The sequence below is a fragment of the Panicum virgatum genome, chromosome 2N (assembly GCF_016808335.1).
Source record: "Panicum virgatum strain AP13 chromosome 2N, P.virgatum_v5, whole genome shotgun sequence".
Lineage (NCBI taxonomy): Eukaryota > Viridiplantae > Streptophyta > Magnoliopsida > Poales > Poaceae > Panicum > Panicum virgatum.
This window is the reverse complement of record NC_053146.1, coordinates 37487272-37498524: the sequence shown is the minus strand read 5'-3', so window position 1 is coordinate 37498524 and position 11253 is coordinate 37487272. Positions and strand designations below refer to the sequence as shown.

Genomic DNA, 11253 nt, shown 5'->3' with positions numbered 1-11253 from the left:
CCTACTCCTATGAGTATCTTTGAATACTGAGCTGGTAAATCCTTGAGATTGACTTTAATAAGTACCCCGTATAAAATATTTTTTATAATTACACAGTACAACTCAGAAAGTCGCAATAAACGCACACTCACCCTTATGAACACACGTACGTAAACCCTACCCCTATGAGCATCTTCGAAAGACTGAGTCAGCAAATCCTCGTGATTGACTTTAATAGTCACCCGTATATAGTATTATGTCTTTAATAAGCAGATTCGTTGCTATTGATAATAGACTTAGGTAAGCAAAAGTAGTATTTCTTTATTCATATAAAAAATGAAGGCAGTAACCGAAACTTTCATAGCTAATGAATATATAGAAAATCTTTTCTGAAAATTTGAATATATTCAGATTGAGAGAACATTGAGGTGCTTTATTTATCACAAGATAGCTAATGAGTATATAGATTTGGCAAGCACCGTTCACTATACAAGATCTAAAGAAGTACAATGCCAACAAACAGGTAAGGCAAACGTTTTATGAAAATTCTAGTGATGAGTAACATAATACGTATCTCTGACCTACAATATGAAAAAAAAAGTTCAGTCTCGTTAATGCTGTTACAGCGGTGATTGCCGACTGCAGACCGTGCAGATTCTTCAAGTGGCAGCTGTTACAGCGGCTGATCCTATTTGCAAGCATATCCTATTCGCTGCAAAGATGAATCGGCGTTGTACTTGGTGGCTACATGCAGCTATGCGAAAATGGTCTGGCGACAGCTCGCATGGTGGGGGACTTTCTCCTTGCCTACAGGGCGACATGCATGCGTGCGGAAGCATCCATGATTTGTGGGAGCAGCTGGTTCAGGTGGGCAACGGCAGACCTCGAATCGCACATATAATCCACGGGAGCGCTTCATCCGGAGGTAGGTGAGGCCCTCTGCCCCTCTTAGGATTCCTTCCGCGCCGTCGTGTCGATCTGCAACTGCAGCTGTGCGAGCTGCGGAACCGTGGCTCTGTTTTGTGTGGGAGAGGAGGGTGGCCTGGTGGAGGACACGTCAGTAGTGATGGAGGAGTGGGGGCGCCTGGGGGTAGGGGCGGGCGGTGCGCTGGCATGTCGACGACCCGAGACGAAGGCTCTCGAAACCGTAGCCGCAAAGCCCTTTTTTGGACGGTCCGATCAAGATCAAACGGTGGCGAATACGAGGTGACGTGTCCGAATGAGGAGCAAGAGTCCATGGAGCTGATTTCGTTCGTTAGAGATAAGCAGTACAACCATCCTGTGAAAACATTGAGCACACCACAGACCAATAGATTAACCGGACATGAAACAAACTGCTTTTGACGTTTTTGATTCACATGAAAAGGCTACAGAAAACTACATTCACAAATATATTAGAGAGACTGCACAAAAACGAATTTGCATTGTAGACCCTCATTGCTAGATAAATTTACCAATGCTTGTAGTTCATTAGTATTAGCACACGAATTACACTGGAAAACCCATTCTCTTTGTATGGAGAGACTGAGAGCAAATAGATATGGAATTCTCTAATGGAATATGTAAACAAAAGGAAAGAGAGATCCTGTACCTGTTGGCTAGAAGAGAAATGACGCAGAGTGATCGTGGATTTGACTTATTCGGTGCAGAGGACTATTGAGAATGATCTCTGATGCACTGGAAGATGCTTCGATAGCCTCGAGTGTCAGCGCATCGACCCAGGCAAGCACACGGATGTTGTGGAGTGGAGGCGAGCACGAGGTGAACGGAAGGAGGCAACAGGCAGCACAGCATGTCGTGAAATAGAGGGAGAAGACGAACCACTACTGGCCTAGCTAATGGGCCTAATACTCTTGTTGCAATGGTGCTTATGTTCGTGGAGTCGTGGTGCTTCCGCAGGTTTAGCTGCTCTATATACATAGAAATAATATATTTTTTTTGAAGTCTTTTATCTGGGTACAGCTGTAGCATCTGTTCGTAAACATACACACACCACACTACACACGCACACCACATGTGTACAAGCAGACCTACAACTACTATGAAATCGCATCCTTTTGGAGATCATCGGAACATCATGGTTCCGTAGGCGACGGGCGCGTCGCAATTTTTTGTGGCTCCACACGTGAGAGGCTGCCAATTAAATTTTTAGGAGATCATCGGAACATCATGGTTTCGTAGGCGACGGGCGCGTCGCAATTCTTTGTGGCTCCACACGTGAGAGGCTGCCAATTAAATTTTTTGGGACAAGCCCCGGTGAGACACGAGCGCAGAGCGTGGGGCTCGAACGCTCGCGGGCAGAGAGCGATCAGCCGCTCCCTTCCACTGGGCTATCAGCCCGTTCTCAGAAATAATATATATTATTTGTGACAACATTTGAGGTGGTTAAAATGGGTCATGGCATTGGGCTTTAGCGGGTCATAACGTTGTGTTCATATGGGCCAAAACATTGGTATCTAATTTTCTAGGCCTGCAAATGAATCCAGTTTGAAACATAATAAATGTGGAAAGTAAATGTGGAAGCCCAATGGACCGGGCCTAGCCCACAAATAGGTTGTTATTTACCTGGATCTTGTTGGGCCAATAAGAATTCTATGACGATTTCTAGACTTCATAGTGGCAAACATCAAGTGTCGTCATAAAATTTCTATGACGAGCTCCAGTACAGAACGGGTCATCATATATATATTCAGGACAGGCTCTGTGACCGTGGCTGTGTGTGGAACCTGGCGGGCCCATGAGTAGATAACGCAAGTGAGAAACATGATTCGTTTGCCTGCTATTCCGGCACCTCCCCACCTAACCTGTGGCCGAGCGACTGCGGCCAAGAGGGGTGCGCAGGGGGCACCTGGCGCCGGGAGCAAGAGTCTGGCTTCGCGAAGCGGCACAGGGACCCGTCCCCGGTCCAGTAAATCGAAGTAGCCCCCGGTGTCGGATGCGCCGGAGATCTGGGCGGCTGAGCATGCATCACACGGCTGAAGCGGAGGCTTCGAGATGTGTGTACCAACTTCAATTTTCTTTCTTTTAATAGAGATAGTGTCAATAAAGAACGATAAATACGAGGCTATACGGACTCACACACAGGTTAAATACGGCACGGGAAATCTCTTCTCTCCTTGCTCTAATAAAAAAAACACTCTTGTCTTCTCTCAGTCTTCCACGCACTTATGCACAACCTGTTAATGGTCTAAGATCCGAACCATAACCACCCCAAACTTGGAGCAGATCCAACATGGGGGCAGGGGTGCTGGAGCCCTCTACCCCATGAATCTTATGGAGCCCCCCTAAAGTCTCTCCAACATTTTCTGTCATGGACGAAAAGGAGGAGAAGAAATAAGCCCCCTAAATCCAACTCTTGGATCCGCCACTACCCCAAACTATTTACTACTTGACTCAGTGATTGAACCCCACCACCCCAAACTACATGTCTCGGAAACTAAGCCAAACCAATCCGTTTGCCTCTTCAAATCAAACCCAAACCCAAACCCAAACCCAAACCAAACTACACAGCCAAACGCTTGCAGATAGAAGTGTTGAATACCAGATTCGTACAGACAGCCATACCAGATTCGTACCACAATTGGGGATGGCGCTCTAGCCTTCCTGTACCACAATGGATTCCAATGACCCATTGGGCAAAATCATAATCTACATTGGCTCGTCGTCGAGAAACACGACGAACTCATCTGCGGGCTCGACTCGGCGAGGAACATGGCGGAGTGAGCACCTCGACGGCGAGGCGGCTCGGCGGGGCTCCGGTGAGCGATTGCGCACACATGAAGGGGAGAGAGAGAGGGAGAGGAAAGAGGTTGGAGAGCTTCCTCACCACGACACGAAGCTCCAGAACAACTCGAAGTCGACGGGAAAGCGACAGAACGATGGCGCGGCGAGTAACTCTGAGAGCTCAAGTAAGGCGGCAGCGAGAGCTAGGGTTTGCGAGCGAAAGCGGCGGCTACGACTTCGATGGGGGACATGGGGGGTCATGCGGCCGCTATTTATAGGGCGAACAGGGGCACCTTGGCGCGCGCGCCAAGAGAGGACACGAGGACGCGGGCGCTGGCCGGACTCGGCCTGAGTCCGAGTTGAGCACGGGAGGAAGAGGATGGACCCGACAGGCGGGTTCCGCCTAGCAGCGAGCGTGAGAGAGGGAGATAGAGGCCCAGACTGGGCTGGTAGAAGAGGTTTTGGGCCGGTGGACTGGGCCGATCGGGAAAAGAAAAGAAAAAGGGAGAGGGAGAAGTGTTTGGATTGGGCTGAAAAGAGTGGTGAGAGGAAAAATATTTTGCATTTTTGAAAATGGTTCCAAACCAATTCAATTAAAATTCAAATTTAGGGAATTTAAATTCAAATTGAACAACAAGCAATAAAACAATGCAAAAGCAACATGAATGCGCCACAAACAGAATGACCTCATTTAATTTAGAAAAGAACTAACTATTTTTTCTATACTAAATTTCTGGTGATGAAAATAAAATTGGGAAAAATTTAAAATTATGAGAAAATTGTTGTTTTATTTTTACTTTTAATCACATCCTGAAATTCAACAATTTTATGGTGGGACACAGGCCTATTAGCCTCACATAGTGTTGCAAAGCTGATTTCTAAACTCATGGCTAACCGGCTGGCAGGCTCTCTTGACCTACTTGTCTCAAGGGCCCAAAGTGCTTTCATCAAGCAACGGAGCATTCATGACAACTTTTTGTACACCCAAAGTTTAATTAAAGAATTGTACAGAGCCAAGTACCCAGCACTATTTCTAAAACTTGACATTGCAAAGGCCTTTGATAGTGTCAGATGGGACTATTTGTTGGAAGTACACACTCAGATGGGGTTTGGAGTGAAATGGAGAGGTTGGGTGTCGATTTTGTTAGGCAGTACCTCTTCTGCAGTGTTTCTAAATGGGGCAAGAGGTAAATGGTTCAGGCATCGGAGAGGTTTGAGGCAGGGCGATCCTTTGTCGCCGATGTTGTTCATCTTGGCCCTGGAGCCTTTGCACAGGTTGCTTGAGCTGGCTATTTCAAATGGATCCCTCACACCTAATGCTCACAGATGTGCAAAACTAAGGATAAGTATGTATGCTGATCATGCAGCTATTTTTCTTAATCCAGTTATGGAGGAAGTGAGGGAGCTGGCATCTCTCCCCTCAACCTTTGGGCTAGCTTCTGGGCTAGTGGTCAATATAAATAAGAGTGCTTGCTTCCCAATCAGGTGTGAGGACCTAGACAGGTCCCCATATTATTCAATTTTTCAATTATCCTATCAAGAGCTTCCCCTGCACATACCTTGGCTTGCCGTTACACTTCAGAAAGCCTGGAAGGGTTGAGATGCAGCCATTAATTGAGAAGGTAGCAGCAAGATTATCGGGTAGGAAAGGTAGACTTTTGAACAAGGCTAGTAGATTACTGTTGGTGAATGCAGTTTTAACCTCCATCCCGGTGCATTTTCTATCGGTTTTTGCTTTGAAAAAGTGAGACTTAAAGCGGTTTGATAGAGTTCGACGAAGTTTCTTATGAAAAGGGGCTGCAGATACGAATGGGGGACACTGCCTGGTATGGTGGATCAAAACAAGCCGCCCATAAAAATTTGGTGGGTTTGGTATTTTGGACTTGGAGTTGTTCAGCAGGGCCTTGTGTAAGCATCTAGGCCCTCTAGGTATGTTTCGGTGATAATGACAACCATTATTATGACTAATGAGTTTGTGTAGCTTAATGAATCATTATCGCTCATTTGGTCATATGTTAAAGAGGCCCCTCAATTTCGTTATTCAAAAGGGCGATCTCGGTATTCAACTCAAATATATAACAAGACTAAGGAGCTTTCTAGTCCTAAGTGTCACAAGGTTGAGAAGGACACTTAGATTAGTATAGGTTTTATAGTTTTGTAGAGGTCGCACTATTAAGAGGGGTTAAGACTAAGTAACTTGAGCATGGACATGGCAAAAATGGATGCACACTATGGTCACTCAGGTTCCTAGAAGTTCAAATAAGTGGTTTTCAACTTATACCTCAAGAATATTTGGATTTCATTCAAGACTCAAATTAGAAAAGGCAAAATCAGAAAAAGTCTATACACCGGTTTAACCGACGACTCAAATTTTCTATACGTCGGTTAAACGCAGTTATCGGAGTCTGGACAGGTTCTATACACCGGTTAAACCGACGATGTTTGAAATTAACGTCAGTGCATTAGTCCAGAGAGTTGGTTTTTCCAGGGTGTTTCAAGTCTATACACCGGTTAAACCGATGATGTTTGAAATCGAATGTCGGTGCAATTGATCAGTGAGTTGGTTTTTCCAGGGATTTCAGAAGTTATACTCACCGGTTAAACCGACGATGGATTTGAGTTAACGTCGGTGCAGTTGTCCAGCGAGTTGGTTTTTCAGTTGATCAGTGGACAACTACACTCACCGGTTAAACCGATGATACATCGGTTAATCTGCCCAAGTTGTAACGGCTAGTTTTCCAAATGGGCAGTTTACATTCATCGGTTAAACCGACGCTGGCTATTGGAGGTTCGTCAGATTAACCGGCGTTAAGTACTTTTCTGGCAGCTTTTCTCCAACGGCTCTATTCGTGTGAGCTGCCTATATATACCCCTCCAATGGGTCATTTTGCGGTCTCTTGACACCAGGCAACATTCATACACTCGTACTATTATTGAGAGCCACCTTGAGCTTCATCTTCCACACATTTGTTCATTCAATCATTCAAGAAGCAAGACTAAGGACTTAAGTAGAGAGAAGCTTGTGTGCATCCGTTCTTGGTGATCGGTTCTTGCTCAAGTGAAGGCCCTAGCTTGTTACTCTTGGTAATTGGCAGCACCTAGGCGATCTTGGTGATTGAAGGTGTTTCTTCCGGAGCTTGCCAAGGATTGTGGGAGCCCGAAGAAGTTTGTACGTGGCTTGAGCTCCACCACGCTGGGATGGTGAACGGAGACTCTTAGTGAGCGCCCTCGTCTCGGTGACATGGGAGGTGACAAGACTCTTAGTGAGTGTCACAACGTGGATTAGGGGTGTGTGCCAACACATCGATACCACGGGAAAAAATCCGGTTGTCTCTTGCCCACTCTTTACTTTCAAGCACTTACTTTCATGCAATTATTCATGTACTTGACCTTAGAGATCATAACTTAGCTCTACCTTACTTAGTTTCATACCTTGTTGTATCTTTGATAGCTTGTGTAGTTTGCTTAGTTAGCCGGTTGGTGAATTGTACCTTACTAGTATTGCATAGGTTAATGTTGCTTTATTTTGTCTTAGAAATTTGAAAAAGGCCCAATTCACCCCCTCTCTTGGTCCATCGATCCTTACACCTTGCGATTGAGATGGCTTTGGTTAGAATGGGCCCAACTAGACCAACCTTGGGTGGGCACTAAGGTGCCTTGTGACTCAGTTGATCTGGCGTCTTCAGAGCAAGCACAGTAGTTACTATTGGTGATGGTAACAAAGCATATTTCTGGAAATCTTCTTGGCTTAATGGCAGGGCACCAATGGACATCACGCCAGGGCTCTACAAGCTGGCTTTGAGGAAGAATAGAAAAGTGAATGAAGAGTTACAAGACCAGTCCTGGACTAGAGGTCTGTGGTGCATGAGTATAGTCGAAGAGATGGCCGAGTTTGTGATACTTTGGGATTTGGTGCAGCAAGTTTCTTTGAATGATCAAGAATATCAACTCTCTTGGCACTGGATAGCTAATGGCTCATATTCTTCCAAGTCCGCCTATTTGGCACAGTTTAATGGTTCTTATTGCAGTTTCAAGGCCAACTACATCTGGAAAGCACATGCTGAGGGGAAGCACAAGTTCTTTGCCTGGCTTTTGGTTCAGTTTAAAATTCTCACCGCAGACAAACTTACCAAGAAGGCTTGGCCATGTGATCCAAACTGCCCTTTGTGTGACCAAGAACCAGAGACCGCAGCTCACCTTTATCTTTGTTGTGTGTTTGCACAAGAAGTTTGGATTCTGATGCAGGATTGGTCTAATGGTGTAGTGAAGACACCAGAAAGAGGAGTTGATATCGAAGCATGGTGGATGTCTACCTTGCAGCTGATACCTCAAGAACAGTGGAGACACGTAGCAGCCATGCTCATGTACACGGCATGGAACATTTGGAAGGAACGGAATAGAAGAGTTTTTGAAGGGAAATCGATGAAAGCTCCGTTGGTATTCGGCTGCATTCTAGAGGAGTTGGGCTGCGACAAGCAGCTTTCAAAGCCCCGAGCGTCACCTAGTTCCTAGGTTATTCTTACCTTTGATGTGTTTGCGTGTTTCCTGTTTTGTTTTATGTAATATCTTTTTAATACTCCGCTTCTCCTTCTTAAATGATTTGGCAGTGCTTCTTGCGGTTTCTTCAAAAAAAAAAGATTGATTGGATGATTATCATCATCTCCGAGTAGAGAATTTTATGGCAAACATCTGTAATATGTGAAAAAAATCTTATGGTTTAGTTTGTACGAAAAAAATCTTCATATGTCAAGCTTGCTTACCAAATTTACCGCGTCAAAAATATGTACCATTTAACAAGTCAAATTAGGTTGATATAATTTTGTTGTTCAAAATACTTTTAAGCGGTCACTCCATACAAAGACCAGACAGAGCATGCACAACAGTTAGACAACGGCCCTCTATATAAATCCATGTAAGCAAACTGAGCTGATGTGGCCATCATTAAATGGAAATAGTGTGTTGTTGTCTACTATCTCGTCTACTGCTTTGGCTCGCGCTCCCATGCAAAATAACATCAACTAGAGTACGTATTAAATATTACATAGACAGTTAAAAAGACAATAACTATCTAAACTGTTGTAAAGCTGTCTATTTAGCTGTCTGTGTATATCAAATAGACAACTGTTGTATAGTATATGCCCTTAATAGCCTAGTTCATACTTTCAGTTTTCCAAGCAATGATGGTGACTAGCACCAACAAAATGCTGACCTAATAAACAAACATCTTTAGGTCATATTCGAGTCTACACCATTATTCAGGGGTATATTCTAAAATAGCTCTTAAAAATAGAAAAGTTAAATCAAAAGAATAAGTTAGTATGTTTCAGCTGCAAATAAATAGGTATAATACACCCTACTTTTATTTTGATGTAGAGTGTATTAGGATTCAAAGAAAAATCAAATCCCATAGGTTTCGAACAAACATTTTGTTAAAGAATATGCATGCTTAACGCACAATAGTCACGCAAAACAAAACTGTATTTTGCGTACTTTTTCCGTACAACATGGATTTTATTGTAATTGATGATATATTGCTGGACCTTTTTGAAATCCTAATACGTCCTGTGAAAAAAGAAGTGGGTGAAATCTACTTCATGCAGTTCACCCATTCCGTGCTGGATTTTAGCTCATTGTGTGATGCGCTCGCTGCCGTCTGCGATCTGCGCATGACCGACTCAAGTCAACCCGTTCCGGTAGCCAGATGACACGCTCAGTTATTGCCGAATCTTTATTTCCCAGGAAATAGCTTATTCCTTGACCCCGACTGACCCGAGCCGAGACTAGCTAGGCAGCTAGCTACCAACCAAAGTTTTAGTCAGGACTCAGGAGCCCCGGTTCATACTCCGAAGGCAATTGCGTCCCCATGTGCTCCGAAGTTGCCGCAAGAGGACGTTCGGACTCCCGGCGGCGAGAGATAGGGTGTGTTTAGTTTGCGAAATTTTTTGAGTTTGGCCCTTCTAACACTTTCGTTTTTATTTAATAATTAGTGTCTAATTATGGACTAATTAGTCTCAAAAGATTCATCTCATCATTTCCAGCTGAACTGTGCAACTAGTTATTTTCTAAAACTACATTTAATGCTTCATGTATGTGTCCAAAAATTCGATGTAACAGAAAATCTTGAAAATTTTTAAGAACTAAACAGGGCCTCAGAGCTCCGTGTCACCGAGAGCAGGTCCGGTCTGATTCCCTCCCTTCACACAGGTCCACACGAACGGCACCCGATTTTCCTAGTGTTTGGTTGTAACCGGTCTGACCGGTCTAGTGCTGTAGCCTGTCTGGCAGGAGCCTGACCGGTCTGACCGGTGGATCTGACCGGTCCAAAAAGAGTCCAAGTACAATTAGAATCTTTGTAGATCTAGATCTGTAAAAAAATTTTGCAGGGAAAGTCCATCCCACCCTATAAATATAGAGAGTTACGTTCGATTTAGTCATTATCCAATCGATCAAAAACATATCAATCTATTACTTTTCATTACTTTGCATTACTTTTTGTCTTTCTCAAACCCTAACTCTTCTAACCCATATTTGCTATTCTTTTTTCGTCTCCGCAACATCTAAAGACATTCTAGGTGGTCTACTGATCCTAAAACAACACTGCGCGCGCTTGCCCTGACGGAATCCCTCCCGGATGGGCGGGCGCAAGGTGGTGGACGAGGGGTCCGGGTGGCTGCGCGTGCTGGACGACGGCAGCGTCGACCGCACGTGGACCGGCCCGCTGGAGGCGCTCCCGCTGATGCAGCCCGTGCCGCCGTACGCCGAGCCCCGCGACGGGAACACGCTCCACGACCTGTCCGGGGAGCCCAACCTGCGCGTGTACCTCCCCGAGGTGGCGGGGCAGGGCGTCACGCGCCTGCCCGTCATCCTGCAGCTCCACGGCGGCGTCTTCTGCATCTCCCACCCGTCCTGGCTCATGTACCACTTCTAAGCGCGCCTCGCATGCGCCGTCCCGGGCGTGGTGGTCGCCGTTGAGCTCCCGCTCGCGCCTGAGCGCCGCCCGCCCGCGCACATCGACACGGGTGTCGCCGCGCTCCGCCGGCTCCGCTCGATCACGCTGTCGTCCGAGGACGGCGGCGGCTCGCTCGACGACCCGGCGGCCGCGCTCCTCCGCGGGGCCGCCGACATGTCCCGGGTGTTCCTCATCGGGGACAGCTCGGGCGGCAACCTCGTCCACCTCGTCCACCGATGCAGCACAAGGCTGGGCTAAATGCGCACCACAAGGCTTCTAACAAGTAGTGTGCACGTGTCACCTTACAGTTGGAACTTCGATTGTGAAATTTACATGATTCAACTAATAGTACAATCCCAACATCTTTACTACAATGTATAATGTTGGACTGTGTCTAACTAGATCCTTGTGCTCAGCAAAGTTAATTTGTTGTCTTAACACAATCACACTTCATGTAACTCTGCAGATCCTTGCGCTCAGCAAAGTTAAAAGCACATCAGAACTCACAAAAAAATTTCTAATAATCACATTGACATTTAGATCAAATTCCTAGGCTTTTACTAGTACAAGAGCTATGATGAAACACATTTTCTTGAACACAT

At 45.5% G+C, this 11253-nt stretch overlaps 1 pseudogene; it reads left to right on the top strand.

Annotated features, from left to right (window-relative positions):
* Window positions 1-10333: 10333 nt before the first annotated feature.
* On the top strand, window positions 10334-10909 carry LOC120662570 (annotated as a pseudogene).
* Window positions 10910-11253: the final 344 nt, after the last annotated feature.